We start from the raw sequence: 23,372 nt of genomic DNA on the forward strand, positions 1-23,372 counted from the left end.
GGAAGCAGCACCAAGGCTACTATGCAAGAAGCCCTTGGGCAGCAGGGGACTAGGAGCAGGATACAAGGCACTAGGAGGCCTAGCAGGCCAAACAGAGAGTCTGTGACAAGCACAGTTACTTGCAACATGGATTGCAAAGTCTATGTCCAGCAACTTCCTGAGGGCGGGGCAGTCACTAAATAGCACAGGAGGCCAACCAGGCCAGAGCTACACAGGAGGCAGCAAGTGGCAGGTGATTGCATAAACAGGGAATAGTTTGTCTGGAACCTTTAAAGCTCCGGATGGATGGGCTGCAGCCAAACCCAGGAGCGGATTCCTGACACTCTGTCATCGGAGGCTGCCTAGAAATACAAGCCAGCAGGGATTCAAGGACTTTGCAGCTGTGGGTGAGGCTTGATTTGCGGCAGATGACATGGGTAAACTTTCTTACCCAGCACCTAGAAAGTTAGGGGACCCAAGTTAACCACATGTCAGATCTGGCTATTTTAAGTCTTTTACACTACTTGTTGTGTGTTTTAAACTGTGTTTTTTTTTTGTCCTTGTTGGATTTTGCCTCAGTAAACCCTTTTTGCCTAACCCTTTATATTTACTAAGAGGTGCTATACAATAAGACACCTTCTAGCACCAGACGTCACTTACTGTAAGGTACAGTATCTTCCAGCGCTGAGAGTTGTCTTATCGCATACCACCACTTAAATAAGGGCCCTATTCAAAATGTACCCTTAGAACAACAACCATACAAGTGGAATACTGGAATTATGATTTTTAAATCATGAAATAAAACGTAGTAGAAAGTTAAAGAGCATTGTTTCTATGACGTAATTCAATGGGTTTATTAGTCTATAAACTATGATGAAACATTCTCTGGCACTAAGACAGTGACTCATAAACCTGCCTTGGCTCCTTGACTGATAGGATAATAGAACAGGAGTGGCTACTTCTGAGAGTATAGTTTCCGTGTTTTTCACATATCCTATGATTTATTCAGTATCTGTGCTCTGCAATCATTTCAGGTTCTTATTTTTATCACTGTAGTAGTATAATTTTTACTTCTTTTTGTTATTACTGGAACCACAGCTGTCAAAACACAAGCTATGATTATTGGTGAAAGAAGGATCATGTCTGATACAGTACGTGGAAACACAGATGGAACATTTGAGGACTAAAATAAGAAAGGTACTGTACATGTACAACAGGAAACAGTGTTTTTTTTTTTAGTTAAAATTAAAATCAAACAATAGTGCATGAAGATTCTACTTTCAACATGAGCTAATTTATATCCTTTGTGTGTGTTTACTACTATTGTACCAGTCAACCATGCCCTAACTTCTCTCATTACCGCACCTGTTGTTTCTGTATATATTCACTCTTGGCACAAAATAGGGTAAGACAGGTTTTTTTATACTTCCTTATTTCAGCTTTTTTTCTGTAGAGTAATTAATTAAAAAGCGGTGTGTCTTCTTTAGAATATCTGCTTATCAAATGAAATCTTTATTGATTATATTTTTACTGGATTTATCCCAGGAAGTGTTATTATAGTTTTAGCATGTTCCCAATATATGAGCAAGTCCCTTAGTGTACATGGAATTGGTGAGTGGATAACTCATGGTAGACAGAGTATGTCAGAATAAGGAGATTGTTACATCGAGTGAAAGCAATGGCTAAGTCTGCAAAATAAATATAAGCAGCAGCAACAAGATAGGTAAACATACTAAAGGTGCAGTCCCACATAGCTCACCTGAAATACATTTAGTGAAGAATGTAATAATATAATTGATTTCCTTAAACAACTGTAACCAGGCTTAAAGAAAAAAATTGCTTCTGTTTCTCTGCAAATAAAGGCATGATTTATTTTTCTCTGGTGCCTTTTAATGGGTTACGGTTTGCCAATAAATGGCTTCCTCTACCGGTATTCTACTTTGGCCACCTCAGGGAGCAGTAGAGTGAGGGGTTTTACGCAAAGGAGAGTCGCTAGAAGAAATCAAACCCTCCCAAGTCTCATGTCATCATGTATACAAGCTATATTAAAAATTAGAAAATAACAGTATGAAATTAATAGTGCACCTAAGAGCATCCTATACCAGATTCTTGGTGTCCTTAAAATAAATGTTATAACTCAAATGGTTGATCAAACTTGCAGAAAGGAAACACTACTGGACCTATTTATAACAAAGAATGTAGACATGGTCATAAATATTTAAGTCGGGTATTTTATAAGGCTTATTAATTCTGATAAGGTGCTGTGGTAATAAATTGCATTACAATTTTTTTTAAATAAACATTATTTGGAAACAACATAATTGGTAATTGGGGACAAATGCTCAATTTTTTGGAAAGACAAGGTGTACGTGATATATAGATGCAGCGGCCGCTATTCGAACATTTCACTGTGCCGTTTTCGTGTGCTCTGCTGTATTCCATGTGGCATTCACGTGTCCAATCATACCAGGCACACGTGTTTATCGCGGTTGCGTTGTTTCAATTTCATGGATTCTGTTTCTTTGGGTGCAGTTCTACGCGTATCCTTGGCAGAAATGAATGAATTGTAATGTGTGCAGTACTGTGCTACTGTGCCAATTTCAGGTGTTTAAAAACCAGAACACTAAAATGCCATGTTCTGCACTCGCATCTTAAGGCGGTAAGGTTGGAAGAAATCCCGCACCATGACATGCGTATTCCGAGGTATACAACGCGTGAAATGTTCAAATAACGACCGCTGCATCTGTACATTATTTTCAGTAAAAAATGTGGATGAGTGGGCAATCAATGAGTGATTGAAAAATACGTTCATCCATAGTGCATAAAGTATAAAAGAAATGTGCATTCAGATAACTGAAATCAGAAGATAGAGAGGGCGTCAGTTCAAGATTCGCGAGTAATAAAATTTGCAAAAGGGCGAGTGTCAGATTAGACAGCATGTTTCAGTTGTAGGTACTAATACAAGCAATTATTTGGGATGTGTTTATTCTGTGTAACGCCGAGATTATAGTGTCGGAGTTGCTGTGTGTCAAGTACACTTCAGTAATTGGCTATAGCAGTTAGCCAAGTGCCTGCGTGCATGCAGGCGAAGAGGCGCGTTGACGCGGCAGTGTTTTGAGAAGACAATACATTTTGTCTTCTCAGGCGGCTGCTGCGTGATGTCAGCGTCACGTGGGCTGGTTCAGCCAATGAGGGTGTGATGCTTCCGCCATGGCTCCCCATTCTTCTGCAGCCAAGTACACAGATTGCTGGGGCTGCAGGAGTGCGCTCGGTCACGCGTGACCGCGGAGGTAGTATAAGCTCTGCCTTAGTCACTGTAGAGCCTTGTATTAGAGTCACAAATAGGTCATTCATTTTAAGAATGCACCCTTTAAGACAAGGAGCAAAGGATGGTAAATTTAAACTTCATGGAAAATCAAGGTTATTTGTAATGAAAGTAAAAGGGAGAAAAGTAAAAAGAGAATATTAGAGATGGGCAAATTTTAGGGAGGGGAGAGATTTCGATCCGGCCGGTTCCTTTGGTCCGTGTATTTCAGCGGCTCAATCTCAAAAATGGTGATTCACAGTTTACAGATATTTTATTATTATTGCCAATACACTCTGCGGATTCCGCAACCCGTTGACGAATTTGTAGAATCCAATGCGCAGATTCCGCAATGCATTGACAGATTTTTAAGAATCCGCCAATGAGTTGCTGAATCTGCAAATTGGATTCAGCAAACTTGTCAACAGATTGTATCAAATGGCGGGTTTTTGATGAATCCACGCAGATTAAACCGACCAAATCTACAATATATTAATATCAAATATACAGACCAAAGTTTCTGAATGCCTCTCTGGAATATCATCCTGGATGGCCATCCGCCGACTGAAACTTAACATGGCAAAAACAGAGCTCCTTATACTACCTCCCAAACCTGGCCCTACTACATCCTTCCACATTGCTATTGGAAATACGATCATTCACCCAGTAGCCCAAGCACGCTGCCTAGGGGTCACACTTGATTCCTCTCTCTCATTCTCCTCTCATATTCAAAACGTTTCTAAAACTTGTCGCTTTTTCCTCCGCAATATCACAAAGATACGCCCTTTCCTCTGTTACTCAACTGCTAAAACTCTGACTCAGGCCCTCATTCTCTCACGTCTCGATTACTGCAACCTCCTGCTGTCCGGCCTTCCTACCTCTCACATGTCTCCCCTACAATCTATCCTAAACACTGCTGCCAGAATCACTCTACTCTTTCCTAAATCTGTCTCAGCGTCTCCCCTGCTGAAATCCCTCTCCTGGCTTCCGATTAAATCGCGTATCTCACACTCAATTCTACTGCTCACTTTTAAAGCTTTACATTCTTCTGCCCCTCATTACATCTCAGCCCTAATTTCTCGCTATGCAACATCACGACTCTTGCGTTCTTCTCAAGGAAGTCTTCTTACTACCCCCTTTGTATCTAAAGCTCTCTCCCGCCTTAAACCTTTCTCACTTTCTGCCCCACACCTCTGGAATGCCCTTCCCCTCAATACCCGACTAGCCCCCTCGCTATCCACCTTTAAGACCCACCTTAAGACACATCTGCTTAAAGAAGCATATGAGTAGCACTGGATAATCATGGACACATGACACAAAGCTTGGCCCCCTGCAGACGCACTTACTAGTATTCCCTCCTACTGTCTCTGTACGTTCTCCCTACCTACCAATTAGATTGTAAGCTCCTCGGAGCAGGGACTCCTTCCTTAATGTTACTTTTACAGTATGTCTGAAGCACTTATTCCCATGATCTGTTATTTATATTTGTTATTTATATGACATGTATTACTACTGTGAAGCGCTATGTACATTTTATGGCGCTATACAAATAAAGACATACATACAAATCCGTTTACGGATTTTACAATGCAAAAAAGATTTTGGGGGTAAAATGTGAGAACATTTTGAAAACGGATTTGTGCGGATTCGTTCATCTCTAGAGAATATTTCAAACAGACATCCCACATTTTAAGAGACTGTAATAAAACTGGGGTTTGAAAATTTGAAGAAGGCCTTACATATTTCAGGAGCCGGAGGAAGACTCCAAGGTTCTCAATGTTCGTCTTCATCCACTCTACAGTACATCCACTGAGGATTTCACATTATCAGAAAGGGACTATTGTACAAAATCTCAGTCTAGATGCAACATAATAGCGATTAAAATTCAGTAAAGCTACGTCTCCAACCAAACTTGGAAGTGTCATCATTGAGTTTTTAATTCTAAGATGGCAGATAGAAATTCAAATTGTAATCCTTAAATATTAGTTTCTTTTGGTCTGTTGGTGAGATTTTAACCCCACAAAAGAATATAATACCTTTTATTCAGCCCCACATAACATATGTTGAGAACTTGACAATATTTTAATCAGTTATAACCTCAATATCTTCTGTAACAATATTCAACCTCAAGGTCTCTTAGGAGATAAAACACAGAAAACAGACCTCTCTATTGATCAAGTGATTAATTTATATAAAAGTAGTATCAACAGTTAAAAATGTACTCACAAAAGGTCCATGCATACAGTACAGCGCATATCGGCTAAAATAGCCCCCCATACATGCCTCCTGAAGAAGTATATTACACGAGACACGTAGAGGCGCATCAAAAAAACACACTCTGATTTGGCAAATGGGTCTGGCCTGACAATCACTGCAGTAGAGTAAGGACCAGTGTATCTAGGAACAATCTCTACAAGACTATTTTAGCCGGTACGCACTACAGGTATATGCATGTACTTTTGTGAGTGCATTGTTTATCACTTGGTACTTCTTTTGTATAAATAACATTGTTGAAGTGTGTTGCAAGGAACTAAGAGAACACTTTATCCAGAGAAAAATTGACAACTACAATTATAAGATGCTCTTTTCCATTGGCATTAATGAGGATATTTTTTAAAAGGATCCCTGGTTTTCAATTTGTGTGTTAATATAAAAAATATAACATTTGGCCCAAAGTTACCCATACGTAAAATATATCTGCCATCTTTAGCAAATATGATTGTCTCAATTGTAAAGAAAGAGGAGGAATAGCAAAGCAAGGATCCTTTTGTGTGTCCTTTTGTATGTGCAGGAGAGAAAAATACAGTATTTGAGACAAGAGTTTGTCTCTGAATAGGCATTTATTTGATTTCTTAAATTGGGCCTTGATGCAGGGTACATGCAACTACACACGCGGGGTCTCTTGACAAGGTTTATTTATTGAGCCTTAAAAAACATACAGCACACAAAACAAAATAGCTTCTCTTCAGCAGACAAAACAAAATAGCTTCTCTTCAGCATAGAAAACAAAATAGCTTCTATTCAGCATAGCAAACAAAGCAGCTTCTCTTCAGCATGCAGGACACAGACATTTTATCACATGTGTACTTATAAAACAGACCTTATAGCAGTAATCTCTTCAGTATTTTAGTCCTGTCTCCTGACCAGCCAGCCTGCATGTGTGTACAGCCTGGGGGGTTTAAAAGACCTTGATGAGGCAGCTGGGCTCAGACTAATTAACTCTGGTGAAAGTTAACCTCCTCATTGCTGCACTGCTTACTTACACATATGTCTGCCAAGCATATGGCTGGTGACGTTTATTTACCCTGTCACATTGCTCCCCTGTTAGCCCGACCATCCACCCCTTCTCTAGAAAAGAAGTCAGCATTTGCATTCTCTTTTCCCGGCCTGTGCTGAATCTCAAATGAGAAGGGTTGGAGGGCCATATACCACCTAGTCAATCTAGCATTGGAATCCTTCATACTATTTAACCACTTCAGTGGAGCATGGTCTGTCACCAGAGTAAAATGGACTCCTGCCAGGTAATGCCTCAAAACCTCGATTGCCCACTTTACTGCGAGGCACTCCTTCTCAATCACTGAGTAGTTTTTTTCCCTCGGGAACAATTTCCTACTCAGGAAAAGGATTGGGTGTTCCACTCCCTCAAACTGTTGTGACAACACTGCCCTTAGCCCTATCTCTGATGCATTGGTTTGCACTACAAAAGGCCTGTTGAAGTCTGGGCTTCTAAGGACGGGACCCTCTGATAGACACCTTTTTATGTCTTCAAAGGCTCTCTGACACTCCCTTGACCATACCACTTGTGAAGGGGCACACTTTTTTGTGAGGTCCGTTAAAGGGGCTGCAACTTCTGAGTAGTTGGGGATGAACCGCCGATAGTACCCTGCTAAACCCAGCAGAGAGCGTACCTGCATTTTTGTTTGGGGGGTCGGAACTTCTTTCAGGGCAACTACCTTGTCGGCTAGTGACCTTACTTTTCCACCTCCCACTGCATACCCTAAGTATTTGGTTTCCGCCTTACCTAAGGCACATTTCTTAGGGTTGGCTGTGAGTCCTGCCTCTCTTAGAGATTTGAGGACCGCTTTCCGCCTATTTAGATGGGCCCGCCAGTGTTTACTATAAATGACAATGTCATCTAGGTAGGCTGTGGCATAAGCCCTATGGGGTCTCAGCACTTTATCCATGAGTCTCTGAAATGTGGCTGGGGCTCCATGCAGTCCAAATGGCATTGTCACAAACTGGTATAAACCCATGGGAGTGGCAAAGGCTGTTTTGCCCTTGGACTTTTCCTCTAAATGTATTTGCCAGTATCCTTTGTTAAGTCCAGCGTGGATATATATTCCGCGTTACCAAGGGCGTCAATTAAATCGTCTACCCTTGGCATCGGATATGTGTCAAACTTGGATACCACATTGACGTTTCGGAGGTCCACACAAAATCTTACCTTCCCATCGGGTTTAGGGACCATAACTAGTGGACTACACCACTCACTGCATGATTCCTCAATCACTCCTAAGTGTAACATTTCTTGTACCTCCTTCTCTACCAGGGCCCTACGACTTTCAGGTAACCAATAAGGATGGGAACGTACTTTTACCCCAGGTGCTGTCTCGATCACATGTGAAATTAAATTAGTTTGCCCTGGCAAATCAGAAAAAACATCATGGAATTGTATAATTATTTTTAACAAGTCCCCTTTTGTTCAGAGGACAACTGTCTACCCATTGGGATTTTATCGTCACCCACGATGTTCACCTGTGGGGGCTGAGGTCCCATTCTGTTTCCTCCTCCACTGTGTGGATGAATAGAGCCTTCTGCATCTTCCAGGGTTTCAGCAAGTTCACATGGTAAATTTGTTTACCCTTCCTGGACCCTGGTTGAGCGATCTCGTAATCCACATCACTCCGTGCAGCGGAGTACTTCAAATGGGCCCTGCCATTTGGCTAGGAGTTTGCTCTCACAACTGGGTAACAACAACATCACCTGATCTCCTGGGTGAAACATTCTCATATGAGCATTTTGATTGTAATGTCTCTCTTGACTGTCCTGGGCTGATCTAAGATTCTCCCTAGCAAAATGCCCGACCACATCTAGGCGCTTCCTAAGGTCCAATACATATTGCAGGGTATTCTTAGAAGGGGACCGCTGTTCCTCCCAGGACTCCTTTAGGAGGTCTTGGATACCCAGAGGTTGGCGGCCATACAGCAGTTCAAATGGAGAGAATCCCGTGGAGGCCTGTGGAACTTCCCGCACTGCAAACAGCAGAAAAGGGAGAAGTTCATCCCAGGCTCTCTTCTCTGAATCTACAAATTTCCTCAGCATCCCTTTTAGAGTTCGGTTAAATCTTTCCACCAACCCGTCAGTCTGTGGATTGTAGACCGATGTCCGAACAGACTTAACCTCTAGTAATTTTAAGACATCCTGCATCAGTTTAGCCATAAAATTTTTACCTTGGTCTGTCAACATAACCTGGGGAAGTCCAACCCGTGAGGACAGCTCCAACAACTTGTTGGCTACTTGCTTCACCGTTGCTGTTCTCAGGGGGAAAGCCTCAGGATATCTTGTTGCATAGTCAACTATTACAAGAATAAACCTGTCCTTTCGCAGAAGGTTCTAGAGGACCTACCAAGTCTACCCCAATCCTCTCAAAGGGAACTGACACCAAGGGTAGAGGAACCAAAGGGGCTGGTTTTTGTCCCTTCGGACTAGTTAGCTGGCACTCCGGACATGCCGCACATAACTTAGCAATATCACTATGCATCCCTGGCCAATAGAATCGGGACGAAATACGGTCCAATGTTTTATCCCTGCCAAGGTGACCACCCCAAGGGACAGTATGGGCTAGAGTGAACACAGATTTAACAAACGCCTTGGGAACCAATATCTGTCTGGTGACCTCCCCTGTTTGTGTCTGCCTATTCACCCTATACAGGATATCATTTGATAATTCAAAATGGGGGAATACTATCACCCCCTGTGCATTCAATATCTGCTCATCAATTTTTACCACCTTATCATACTGTCTAGCAAGGACTTGGTCTTCCCTTTGCTTCTGGTGAAAATCAGGGAGGTATAGGTCTGGTAAATCTCCCAGGCCCATATCCCCCTCCCTCTGGCCATCCCCAGCCATCACTTGTGACTTCTGGCTACTAGAATGGTCACCTTGAGACCCAGGTTTCTGCAACCAGTCCTGTTTGTCAGAGCATCTTTGCTTCCGAGTCTTTGGAACCCGGTGTCTACTGGGAAAAAGTTCTGCCGAGAAGGGGAACAGTTTGCCAGGGTTCTCCTAAGCCTTAGAATAAGGATCCTCGTGAGAGACTGGAGCCATTAGGTCCAAAAAGAAAGGCCAGTCCCGGCCTAGCGCAACGGGGGCAGGGAGCCAAGAAGCGACTCCTACTCGAGGTAGGCCTCATGACCTTTTATCTGTAGCCAGATTTTGGCCATCGGATACCGTTTTACATCGCCGTCTATACATTCTATACTCCATGGAGAGTCAAAAGAACACACGTTAGGAGGTAACAGTTCCTGGAAGACCAGAGTTTTCCCAGAGCCCGAATCTACAAGGGCCTGGAAGGTTTTTCCCCCAACCTGGGCTGGAAGTAGCCAGGGCTTGTAATTTTCTTCAGTGAAGGCCGAGGCGACGGTCCTGCTGAATTAACAATCCATCTGTGGACAGTCCACATGCCGGTGGCCTTGTTCTCCGCAGGCGGAACATGGAGAGGGTTCCCGCGCAGGAGGGGGCTGTGGATAGCGCTGCGCTGGACCGGATACTGGAGACCAGGCATCTGGTGGGTCCTGTGGGCGATGTCCCCGGAAGTTCCTCTCATTTGGCGACAAGCCGACATCAGGAAGGGATGAGGGTCCCGGCGGTGCCCAGCGTTTTGACTTCTTCCTTGTTGGAAGGACTGCACCTTTTGCGGCACTTGGCGGTTGCGTATGGAGGGGCCGTAGTTTCCCCGTTGTTCCAATCTCCCTCTTTGGGTATCCGCAAGTGCTGGTGAAGTTGGATCCGTCGGGTCCAGGGCACTCGCCTCATCCTCGGCCCCAAGGAAGTTCTCAACGAGTCGGACTTCCAAAGCTAGGGTTTCAACAGAATGGTGTTTTACCCATGAGCGTGCGGAAGGGGGTTTTATCTGTAGGAACTGGTCCAAAATCACTTGCTCAAGAATTGCCTCCTTAGTGCACTCCTTGGTTTGTATCAAGTGAGTACACAAGTCCAATAACCGCTGAGCGAGGACCCGTGGTCTCATCTTAGCGGGGTACTTCAGGTTCCGGAACTGCTGCCGGTAGATCTCTGGGTCAGACCTAAGCGATCCAGTATGGCGGCTTTTACTTGTCTGTAGTCCATTGCCTGATCTGTTGGAAGGCCCTGATATGAGGTCTGGGCGACTCCTATGAGGAGCGGGGCCAAAGCAGTTGCCCAACGATCAGCAGCCCAGCCCTGAGCTTCGGCAACCCTTTCAAATGTCAGTAGAAAAGCCTCTGGATCCTCGTTCGGAGCCATTTTCCTCAGGAGAACCGGGGGTTTGTTTGCAGGTTCTGGACTGGCCAACCCCTGGAATTGGGTCAGCAGCCTGGCCATCCGCTCATCCTGTGCTGCCTGCTGCTGCAATAGTCTTTCATCTCTCTGCTTGTAGTTGGGCCTTCTGGCACAGAAACTCTTTTAAAAATTCTTCCATTTTTCTCATTCCTGTGTGTGTGTGGCCCTTTTAGGCACGGCCTTTCAAAATGCCACTTCTAACACCATATGTTGCAAGGTACATGCAACTACACACGCGGGGTCTCTTGACAAGGCTTATTTATTGAGCTTTAAAAAACATACAGCACACAAAACAAAATAGTTTCTCTTCAGCAGACAAAACAAAATAGCTTCTCTTCAGCATAGAAAACAAAGTAGCTTCTCTTCAGCATACCAAACAAAGCAGCTTCTCTTCAGCATGCAGGACACAAACATTTCATCACAGGTATACTTTTAAAACAGACCTTATAGCAGTAATCTCTTCAGTATTTCAGTCCTGTCTCCTGACCAGCTAGCCTGGGGGTTTTAAAAGACCTTGATGAGGCAGCTGGGCCCAGACTGATTAACTCTGGTGAAAGTTAACCTCCTCACTGCTGCACTGCAGACTTACACATATGTCTGCCAAGCATATGGCTGGTGACGTTTATTTACCCTGTCACAGGCCTATTGTAATACAATAATATTCGCTCTTTGTGTTATTTAAGATGAGGAAAAGCAAATCTCCTCTTCAAAGGGGAATTCAGCCCTTTCGCATTCAAGACTATTATTATATGCATGGTTCAGAGATCTTCTAGAGCAAACAGAGTACTATATTAACCTGGAAACATTAATGTAATATGTCACATTAGTTTAAAGGATGTGACATCATCCCTTAAAGTGATGTCACATCCTTTTTAACTAAATTAACATATCACATGGTACATTAACCAATGGGACTATCTTCAATCCCATTGCTGTAATACCATGTGATATAGCCATGTGGTTTTAAAAATGTGACGCACCTCCCTTGGAGATATCGTCACATTCTTGAAAAAAAAAAAGGCGGACACATGATACAGCATCCAATCAGATTGGAGCTGTACCATGTGACCTTAAAATGTGATGTCACAGGCCCTATATAAGGCCTGTTCCATCTCATTTTAGTTCAAGAAAACATTGAGGCAACTTCCGTTGCTGGATTTACAATTGGGTTTTGGATTGAAAGAAAGAAGAAAGATTAAAGAAAAGAAGAAAATAATGACAGATGAAGATAGAAGAAGGCGACAGAAGATCAAAGAAAGAAGATTGTTTTTACCTGATGCTGTTCTTCAAGGAGGATGGAGACGGATTGCGGGTGATGATGTCGTGGGTCGAGAGCTTGCAGATACGCCAGGATTCAGAGGGTGAAGACATCTAGGCTGCGCTTATAGTGCCAGCTACGGCTACAGCTACGGCTACGGATGACGTCTCCCGTCTCCGTAGCCCAAGCGAAAGTTGTAATTTGAGTTTGGGAGACGTTTCTAGCTACAAGGGGAGTGACAGAAGGCAGAGGGGTGGGGACAAGAGCAAGGGGGAAGGCTGAAATGGAGAGGAGTTGTAATTTCTGTTTGTATGCTGAATTTACAGTACTTTTACTTTAAATTACAGGATAATTTACTATTTTAATGTTGTTCATATATAGTGTGTTTCACTTGACAGACACACACACACACACACACACAAACACACACAATCAGAGCCGCCAACAGAAATCATGGGGCCCAGGACAAATAAAAGGAGCAGCCCCCCCCCCCCCCCAACCCATAGCGCACCTACCACGGAAAAACAAATTTTAGCGTACAATTTTACTTAACCCCCCAATACATATAAAAATACACCCACACCCCCCCAATACATATAAAAATACAACCCCAATAATAAAACGCTGCACCCGGTACTGGGTCGGCAGCGGCGGAAGTCAGCTGGGCTAAGCTTCCGCCTCGCCGGCGTGAGAGGGAGGCCTGGTGCACACACGAGCAGCCATTGTGGGACTGAGAGGTGCCTGCAGCGGGGCAGGGCCGGCAGCAACTGCTGTGACCTGCAGCCAGGACCCTGTCACCGCCAGCCCCCCGCAGTCGCTCCAGCCGCCGGGATACCGGCAACCACCACCCCCCCGCAGTTCCGCCAGCCGCCGGGCCACCGCCACCACCCCCCGCAGTCCCGCCAGCTGCTGGGCACCCGCCACCACCCCCCTCCCCACCACCACACCGCCCTCCCCCCTGCAGCCACCGGCCCGACCTGTGATATTCCCCAAGTCAAGCCTGATTTATATATGTATTGGCGGTGTATTTTATATATGTATTGGGGGGAGTGGGGTATTTTTAGATATATTGGGGGGGTGGGGTGTATTTTTGTATGTATTGGGGGGTTAATTAAAAGTTACGCGCTAAAAAAATATTTCCGTGGTAGGTGGGCTATGGGTTGGGGGGTGGGGGAGTCTGCTCCTTTCATTTGTCCTGGGCGCCATGATTTCTGTTGGCGGCCCTGATCTCACACACACAATCCCACACACACACATAATCACACACACACACACAATAACACTCACAATCACACACAATCCCACAATCCCACACACACACACACACACAATCCCCCCCCACATACAATCACTCACACACACAATCACTCACAAACACACAATCACACACAAACACACAATCACGCACACACTCCAACAATCACAAGTCCACACACACAATCACACAATCCCACACACACACACACACACACACACACACAATTCCCCCTCACACACACACACACACACACACACACACACACACACACACACACAATCCCCCCCCCCACACACACACACACAATCCCACACCCCCCCTCCCTGCACTCACACACAGACACATTTCCCCTCTCCCTGCATCAGATCAGAAGCTATCTGATTGGTTACAGCCTATCACATGAGTAGACCATCTCTGTAAAAATCAAATTCTACTGACTACAGAGATTCATGTCTGTTCGTCGCTCCGTTGCTCATTCACTACAAAGCCACTCTTTACACACACTGTAGCCCTCCCTCTATGTACACACACACAAACACACATGACAGCCCCCTCTCCTCACACACAAACACACACACACACACTACAGCCCTCTCAACAAACACACACACTCCAAGCACAGACACACAAACACAAAACGGTTGGCCCATCTCCACATACTACATCCCCCTCCTCTCCACACACATACTATAACCCCCTCCACACACACACACACACACACACACACACACACACACACACACACACACACACACACACACACACACACACACACACACACACACACACACAATCCCCCCCCCCCACACACACACACACAATCCCACACCCCCCCTCCCTGCACTCACACACAGACACATTTCCCCTCTCCCTGCATCAGATCAGAAGCTATCTGATTGGTTACAGCCTATCACATGAGTAGACCATCTCTGTAAAAATCAAATTCTACTGACTACAGAGATTCATGTCTGTTCGTCGCTCCGTTGCTCATTCGCCCCTACTATTAGCACATGCTACAGATTCAATGCATTTGTTTTGAATCGACGTCGCTTCGCTGTCGCCGTCGCCGGCACTATAAGCGCAACCTAAAGGTAAGTAAAATATTGAATGTATGTAAATTTCCTTTTTCAGGTTTTTTTTATTGTATTAATTTAATTTATGTTTGTGATTGCCCATTGACTGCTAATGTATTAATCTGTGCCCCTTAAGGCTGAGCTCACACTGCCTGCTATAGTCGCACGCTTCCATGCGCTCCTCCGCCGCGTGCTCCTGCAGCCCATCGATCTGTGCTCAAGCTGCAGGAGTTGGGTCACGGTGGGCAGTGCAAAGGATCAGCTGCTCACACAGCCTCAAATCACCCTGGAGGATGTGCTGGTGCTGCAGAAGATCACAGCTGGTCAGTGCTATGGAGCTTGGATGGGGGGGGGGGGGGGCAGGATGAATTTATTCACCGTTTATTATTCTGCCCAGCTCCTATTGCGCATAGTCAGTTGCAGATGACCCGTCCCCTGTCCCCCGTCTCCTGTCTCCTGTCCCCTGTCCCCCATCTTCACAGAAGTGCCATAGCGACCCTACCCTCCGATTTCTCTGCCGAGTCTCAATTTCAGCAGCCAATTAATATAAACGTCTGGACATTGATTGGCTGCTGAAATTGACGACACGCTGCTGCAGCCGGAAATCACAGATTGAAAAGACTCCCGTGACTGCAGAAGTATCGATGCTGTACTTTGCAGCCAATGGTAGTTTCAATACTGAACACTACCATTGGCCACCAGACATCTGTGACGAACACAAGCGCACACATAAGCGCACGCACGTTGTATAGCGTGCTTTGTGAGCGAGGCCTAAAGGTACAGATAAATACAGTGACAGGCAATGCATTTTTTGGCAAATGCTTGTTTTCAATTGATTGTAATTTTTTCTATTTCTGTTTATTGTTAGGATTAAATTGTTTAGTATTTGGGTGGCTTGTTTTTAGTACATTTTAGGATTGGTTAGCGTTTTAAATTAATTGTTTTGTTAGCTAGTGGTTTTATTTATGTAATTGATTAGTTGGCTAGTGGTTTTATTTCTTGAATAGTTTGCTTGGATAGGTGTTTATTTAATTGTATTGTTATGTTTTGGTGATAGATACATTTTAGTGATGTGTACTATTAGGCTATTTATTTATTTATTTTATTGTTGGGATGTTTAGGTACTTGTGTATTTATATAAATTCTTTTGTATTTTTGGCCTTCATGATTTGTATTAGGTTGAACATTGACTGCTGTAGTGGCTTATCATGCCCATATTATATGGGTATGATGATCCACTGTGCCAATCAATGGGTAGAGGGTAGGTTATTGGGCCCGGGGTGGGTTGTTAGGCCTCCCGGGTGGGTAGCGGGGGTGGGGGTTTATCCCCTTAATTATTATAGCGGTTATTAATTGCTAAGGTGATTAAGGGGTTAGGGGCCATTAGATTGTATCTTTTATGTACTCTTGCTGGCAACGGAGGACCTGGACCTGCAGTATGCTGATGAGGACGCCCTTCATGATGGCAGGGGTAAGTAGAAAGTTTAATTTACTTTATTTATGCTGGCTGGCTAATGTTTTATTTTGAATGGGCAAATTAGTTATTATCCATATCTGGATAATAGTTATTTTGCCCATTATTGTACTGTATGTGTTGGGGGAGGGGGCGGGGTGGTTGTTGGGGGTAGAAGATGTGGGTAGTAGTGTTGTTGTGTTCTTTAATGTTTATTGTGGGTAGCGAGGATGGGTGAAGTTGGTATTTGGTCCTTGGTGGGTATTTATACCTACTGGGTGGGCAGCGGGTGGGGTTAACCCATACATTACCTTAGCGCTATTAACCACTAAGGTAATGAATGGGTTAACTCCACCCGCAACACCCACAATGCCTAAACTCCCACCAAGGACCAAATACCACTTTCACCCACCCCCGCTACCCACAATAAACATGGCACTAGAAGTTAACTAGTGGTGAGCTGCTAAGGAAATGAAGTTATTTATTTATTTATAAAATATTTTACCAGAAAGTAATACATTGAGAGTTACCGCTCGTTTTCAAGTATGTCCTGGGCACAGAGTTAAGACAAATAATACATGGTTACAAATACAGTTACATAAATGAACAGGGTATACATTATATACAAGACATTGCATGCACAGTTAAAGACAATATATATTATGGGCGTATGAAACAGTTACAGACCAGATTAAAATGTGAGACAGCCTTAGATTTGAAAGAACTTAAACTGGTGGTGGATGTGAGAGTCTCCGGTAGGTTGTTCCAGTTTTGGGGTGCACGGTAAGAGAAGGAGGAACGGCCGGATACTTTGTTGAGCCTTGGGACCATGAACAGTCTTTTGGAGTCTGATCTCAGATGATAAGTGCTGCATGTGGTAGGGGTGAGGAGCTTGTTTAGATAGCTGGGTAGCTTGCCCATAAAGAATTTAAAGGCAAGACAGGAAAGGTGAACTTTGCGCCTAGACTCGAGTGATGACCAATCTAGTTCTTTGTGCATTTCGCAGTGATGTGTGTTGTAGTTGCATTGGAGAACAAAACAACAAATTGAATTGTAGAGGGTGTCAAGTTTGCTAAGGTGGGTTTGAGGTGCCGAACCATATACTATGTCTCCATAGTCAATAATTGGCATCAGCATCTGCTGTGCGATTCACTTTCTAACCAGGAGATTTGTTCCTGTAAAGTACCCCTAGTTTGGCATAGGTCTTGGTTGTCAGGGTATCAATGTGCATCCCGAATGTTAAGTGGGAGTCAAACCATATGCCCAGGTATTTAAAACTAGTGACAGGGGTTAGGGTGGTGTTAGTGTTGGTTCTAAACTGGAGCTCAGTCGCTGGAAGCTTTAAAAATGTAGTCTTGGTCCCAAATACCATTTGTGGGAAATCCAGTTTTTGAGTCTCAAAAAGTCAGACTGAAGTATGTGTTGAAGATCAGAGAGGCTATGGCTGTGTGCATATAGGATTGTGTCATCTGCATACATGTGTATTGAGGCTTCCTTACAAGCTGTGGGAAGATCATTGATGAACACTGAGAAGAGTAGGGGTCCCAGAACAGAGCCTTGCGGGTCACCACAGGTGATAACCAGGGGGTTGGAGTTAGAGCCTGAGATGGACAATGTTGGGATCTACCTGATAGGTAGGACTGAAACCAGTTTAAAGCATGCTTCCCTATTCCAGAGCTCTGGAGTTTGTTAAGCAGAATAGCATGATCAACAGTATCAAAAGCCTTTGCAAAATTTAGGAATACTGCACCAGTGAGTTGTCCCCGTTCCATTCCACAGTGGATTTCATTGCAAACTTTTAGCAGGGTAGTTACGGTGGAGTGTTTGGGGCGAAAGCCAGATTGGAATTGGGTAGGGAAATTTGTCTTGGTATAGTAATCGCTTAATTGGGAGTGGACACATTTTTCCATGACTTTGGATAGAATTGGGAGAAGTGAGATTGGCCTGTAGTTTGAGACAGTGTTTTTGTCCCCACTTTTGAAGATTGGGACAACTCTGGCAGTTTTCCAGGTCTTAGGGATATGGCCTGCAGACAGGATAGAGTTGACTATGGAAGCAATTGGTTTGGCAATGGCTGGGGCACCAAGTCGTAGGAACCTAGATTGTAGTAAGTCAGGTCCACATTGGCTGCTTAGTTTTAATTTGAGGAGCGCTTGTGTAATCTCCCCTTTGGATACTGGGTCAAATTGAAAATTGTGGGCAGTGTTGGGAGGGGGCGGGGCTATGTGGGTACTCCCAAAATGAAATTCAGGTTGGTGGTTTGAGCTGCGTCTCGCTAATAAGTTAGTGGCACACCACACAAAGTAATCAATGAACGCATTTGCAATATCAGTGGGGTTTGTCAGAGTAATATCCCCCTTAGTGATATTACTTGGTTGTTGATGGTTAGAAGGCTGGAATATATTGTTGATAACCTTCCAGAAATTAGCTGGGTTTGATATATTCTGGTGGAGATTGTCAGAGTAATATTGTGCTTTTGCATGACTTGTTTGCCTTGTGCACATGTTCCGCAGGCATGTGAGTGATTGAGATCCTTGGTAGTGCCAGTTACTTTGTAGCTTTTCCACAAGGTATCCCTGAACTGGTAGAGTGATATAAGGTCAGTTGTAACCCATGGAAGGTGGGCCCCCCGTACCCTTATTTTGCATAGTGGAGCATGGGTATCACAGAGTTTTAAGAACTCGGATTGGAAATAGTCGAGCGCAGAATCAGGGTCGGGAATTAAATCGATTCTGTGCCATGGGCAGTTGGTAAGGTCATCCAGAAACTGTTGTGGGTTAAAGTTTCTAAATGTTCTAGTGAGGAGAACTTTAGGGCTTGATTGGGGCGGTTTAATTTTCCTTACACAGTACACTATTGTATGGTCACTGAAAATATCAGGAAGGATGCCAGAGGATTGGATTCTGCTGGGGTTTGAGGAGAGAATCCAGTCTAGCAAGGAATGGTTGTGTGATTTCAGGTTTATCCGTGTGGGTTGGGAAATGAGTTGCGATAGGTTAAGTGACTTGAGTTGTATTTGGATTTTGTGGTTTTTAGGGTCAAGCCAATTGAAGTTGAAATCCCCAGGAACTAGCAGCTCACTCTTCTCATTCAGAGAGGAAATGGAGCCAAGAAACTGGGTGATATCAGTCAGGGATTGTAGAGGGGCTTTAGGGGGGCGGTAGATGCCAGCAAGCTTGATGGGCTTAGAAAAGGAGAGGAATATTTTGCCAACTAGAATTTCAAAAGAGGGTGGGCTTGGGGGGCAATTTAACAGTGTAAATTGTAAGGTGTCTGCAATATAAAATAACACCCCTCCTCCTCTCTTTGACCTATCTCTCCTAGAAATGGAGTATCCCTGAATGGCGATATTTGCATCGGGGTTTTAGGGGTTAGCCATGTTTCTGTAAGATGATGGCTTTGGGTTTATTCATAAGGCACCATGCCCTTAGTTCGTCCAATTTGGGCAGCAGGCTCCAGATATTTATATGGGCGACAGATAGCCCTTTTTGGAATTTAAAGGTTGAATTCTAAGGGGTATGGGACAGAGCTGAAATGGGAGGGCATGGGTTAGGTTCAATATCACCTGCTAATGAGAGTAATAGTATGAGTAGAAATTTGGGTAGCTGTTTGCAACTTGTAAATTTGTGATGTTTGCCATTTGAGTGAGAGGTGGTTGGTGTGCTGGTTTTTAGAGTTCTCCACCAACATTTAGTAGATAGTGCAAGGCTTTTGAGTAGTCCAGGGTGTATGGTGATGTTGGGTGTGGGCCAGGAGGGAGGAGTTTGTAGTAGATAGAGGGAGTAACATCTCCATGAGGCCAGGAGAAAGAAAAAAGTTAAGATACATAGCAGGTTCATTATGCCAGAGGTAGGCAGTGCTGCATGGAGCTGTTGTGAGAAAAGTGAGTGTGTGCAGACTAAACAGCAGGGGTGTAATGCTAGAGTCAATTCAGGGTGTCAGTGGACTGAGTGGGTGTGGGAAGTAGTTTTGTGCAGTCAGTTTTGGGAGAGGCTGCAGTGAAATAAGTTGTAAAGGGGTGGGGGGTTAAATATGCTGGCTAACAAGCATGGGATCATAGTGTGGTCATATAAGCTCACTGTTTGTTGCCTTGAGTAAAAGAGTTTGCAGAAAGGTGCAGTCACCTCTAGTCAAACTATAGTCTAACTATATATTGTCACTTTAAATGCATCACTCTTAAGATGCCAATGCTTCCCTGCCAATGCAGGGGGGATATTTGTTTTATACAACTAAAGCAGTCACATGACCCTCCCCCCGCCAAATAAATCAGCATGTTCCAGTTGGTCAATTAGCAGCACACAGTTAAGAGGGGGAAAAAAATCCACCTTTTGATATTCAAACATACTAATAGATCAATAGTACAAGCCGGGTGGGTAATTCTTTTAAAACAGGGCTTGCAGATCAGGGACATACCAATAGATCAATAGTACAAGCCGGGTGGGTAATTCTTTTAAAACAGGACTTGCATATCAGGGACATACCAATAGATCAATAGTACAAGCTGGGTGGGTAATTCTTTTAAAACAGGACTTGCAGATCAGGGACATACCAATAGATCAAAAGTTGCCTGTAAATGCATTTTTATTGCATGGGATTCATGCCGGGGGTCTCCGGTGCTGATATTAATGGGTATCAGCTCCGGAAACTCCCGCAATAATCCGATGCAGGAGAAATGCATTTTTGTTTCTAAGTCCTCTCTCACCGCCTTCTCAGCAGGTTCTCTCCAGCCTCATGTCAACTTTTCCTGGCGTGAGGATTTTGGAAGAAACTCGCCATTCTAGAGCATCGATTAGTCTTGATAAACTAATCTATAATACTAGATAATACTAGAATTGCACGAGTTTCAGAACTTGCTGATAAGTGTCTTATCGTTGCTCACCCGGCGATGTGTTTTGGACAGCTGAAAAAATGGGTGATTTTTGCCTTTATCGCCCACTTATCGAGGCCTACAAAATAGCAGTAGGCATTTTGGGTGAAAAGGCCTCGATAAGTGGGTTATAGAATAGGCACCATTGTCTCTTATGGTAGGCCGCACCCCCTGGTCATGGCTTTTGCCGCCTATGCAGTCTAGGCAAGCTGCTTCCTCATTCTTTTCACTGATGCTGCCACCAATACCATTAACATTTGTTGTTATATGTATTAACAAGGGTGATCCAGATGGATCGAAAAGAACCCCTAACAGTTGCACTTGTGCAAGGTAAATATACGGTAAGTATTGCGGGCTAAGTAGATCCCGAAGACATATTGTCTGTTATGGTAGTGCAGTGACTCTTACATCAGCAACATAGAAGCAAAATAATAAAATTGTATTGCATCTAAATAGTACAACAACATGATAATATATTTACAGTGATAGTTAAAATCCCCGTAGCGGTGCGTTGACTATCTAGTACACTGGGACAGTATAGTGGGTCACCCCAATTCAGTAAGATTGTCCGAGTATTTTAGTAATAAGAATAGGGGTTCTTTTTGATCCATCTGGATCACCCTTGTTAATACATATCACAACAAATGTTAATGGTATTGGTGTCAGTATCAGCGAAAAGGATGAGGAAGCAGCTTGCCTAGACTGCATAGGTGGCAAAAGCCATGACCAGGGGGCGCAGCCTCCCTTGACCTGATTGGCCGCCTGGGCGGCCATGGGCGGTGCAGGGGAGGGACTTGCAGAATTAGGCTAGAAGCCAGGAGAGAGGACGGTCACTTGCTCCTGGCTGGATTCATACAGTGTCAAAGCAGGAATGAATTGTTCTACAGTAGCAACAAGCCACTGGATCCAGGATTTTTGGTGTAGCCAGATCACCACTGACTACTATTCTGCCCTTGGGCTGTCAGTAAACCCTGGTACTATCAAATTGCCAGTAGTTGGTATGGAGTTTTCCCCCTCACCTTTGGTACTACACTTGAGTGACAGCAGAGGGTGGTACATCCTGTTGTAGCTGGGACAACAGTGTGCCCACCTCCTGGCTGTACTTAAAGGCAGGACCGCCCAAAAGATAGTGTGTTCCTTCCCTCTGAAGAAGGCAGGTCACACAACTGTAAGCCTGAGATTGGGGCCTTCCCATGTGCTTTTCCCTCTGGGGGAGAGTGAGTGTAGACCATACTTCTTCCTCTGTTAGGGAGGTGGGGAAGAGCTAGGATGGCTGCAGGAGCCCTTTGCCTGTAGTGGCGGTCCAGGGACCATCATCAGTGAATACTGACAGACTGTATCTGGCAGAAGACTGCTGTGTAACTGTTACTGCAGAGTTTAGTAATAAACCCGTTCCTGCTTGCAATATACCTCCTGCCTGGTGCGTGACCTCACTGGGGGGAAAGGTAATAAGTTCTAACGTGGGAGATCACCTTCAGTTCCTGGAGCCTATGGCAGATGGAGGTGCTGCATTGCTAAAGAGATATGTGGGGTATGAACCCCAAAAGCCTGTTCCTGTGTCCCCACTACCATCGGTGGATGACTCAGCCCTCCTGTTGCCAGCAGGTATATGCAACATACACCCTGTAATGGCCCCTATCTGCGATTGGATGGGGGAAACACCGTTACATTGGTCATCACGTACATCGGAACAGACGAGACACACACACGACATTGGTTGATCATACATAGGGGGTCATTGTCAAATCCCAATAGACACTGTTGCACTTTACAGCACTAGCAGCAATGTCTCTCCAGGCTAGAACCATGCAGCTACTTGCAGAGGTACACAACCCTGAGGAGTGATGGTTCCAGCAGCAGCTGTACGCTCTGACACACGAAGCTGAGAGCAAGCAAGGACGGGCGAGTGGACAAGAGAGCATGAGCGGGCAAGGCAGTCGCGCTGCGACATGCACTGAGGCATGGCCGTCATCAAGTGATGAGGGTGTCCTAGTTACGGACCGCAGCACTCACTAGCATTACAAGGGGATATGTAAATGCCCAAATATTTAAGCCACCGCCAGTCATGGTCAAGGCGATGGGGGTTCGACCTCAGTCTGCAAGGTCAGGCAGGCTGAAAGTTGCAGGTGGCTCCAAAACTGGTAATAGGAGCAGGGCAACGCACAGGTGCTTAGGGCCACCATCCGTCATCAACAAGACGGTGGGGGGTCAGCCTCAGAATGCAAGGTCAGATGGGCTGGAAGTTGCCGGTAGCTCCAGAGAGGGTGAAAAGGGCAGGGCAATGCACGATAATTCATGGCCATCAGCTGTATCTGACAAACCGATGGGGGTTGAATCAAACAATGTATTTTCAGAAGGGTTGGAGACGGCTGGGACGCGGTCGCCCTCGCTACTCTGCGGTGGCGGTACGTTGTCTAGAGTTCAAAAACGCTCTGGATGCCATGTCGGGCTTTTGATCGGAAAGCAGGACAAGGAGCTCACAAGGGTGGGACCCGACAGGCGGATCGCATCACCGCCGGGGACAAGGGCGTCAAGGGGAAAGTGGCAAAGGATGTCAAGCGCAAAGGGGCGAGGTGCTACCCATGCTGGTCGTGCCAGTACCCTGCCACCTCAGGTTATGAATTCTGGGGCAGCGGGCAA

General features: G+C 44.8%; 1 protein-coding gene across 2 annotated transcripts in view; it reads left to right on the forward strand.

Moving 5' to 3' along the window:
• The first annotated feature begins 974 nt into the window (after nt 1-974).
• SYK (spleen associated tyrosine kinase) overlaps nt 975-23,372 on the forward strand; it is a 217,347-nt gene continuing 194,949 nt past the window's right edge. For both annotated transcript variants that reach the window (XM_075600006.1, XM_075599996.1), the window contains exon 1: nt 975-1,176. The gene's annotated coding sequence lies outside the window, so the exon portion shown is untranslated. The remainder of the gene's footprint in view (nt 1,177-23,372) is intronic.

This window comes from Ascaphus truei, chromosome 1, assembly GCF_040206685.1.
Source record: "Ascaphus truei isolate aAscTru1 chromosome 1, aAscTru1.hap1, whole genome shotgun sequence".
NCBI lineage: Eukaryota > Metazoa > Chordata > Amphibia > Anura > Ascaphidae > Ascaphus > Ascaphus truei.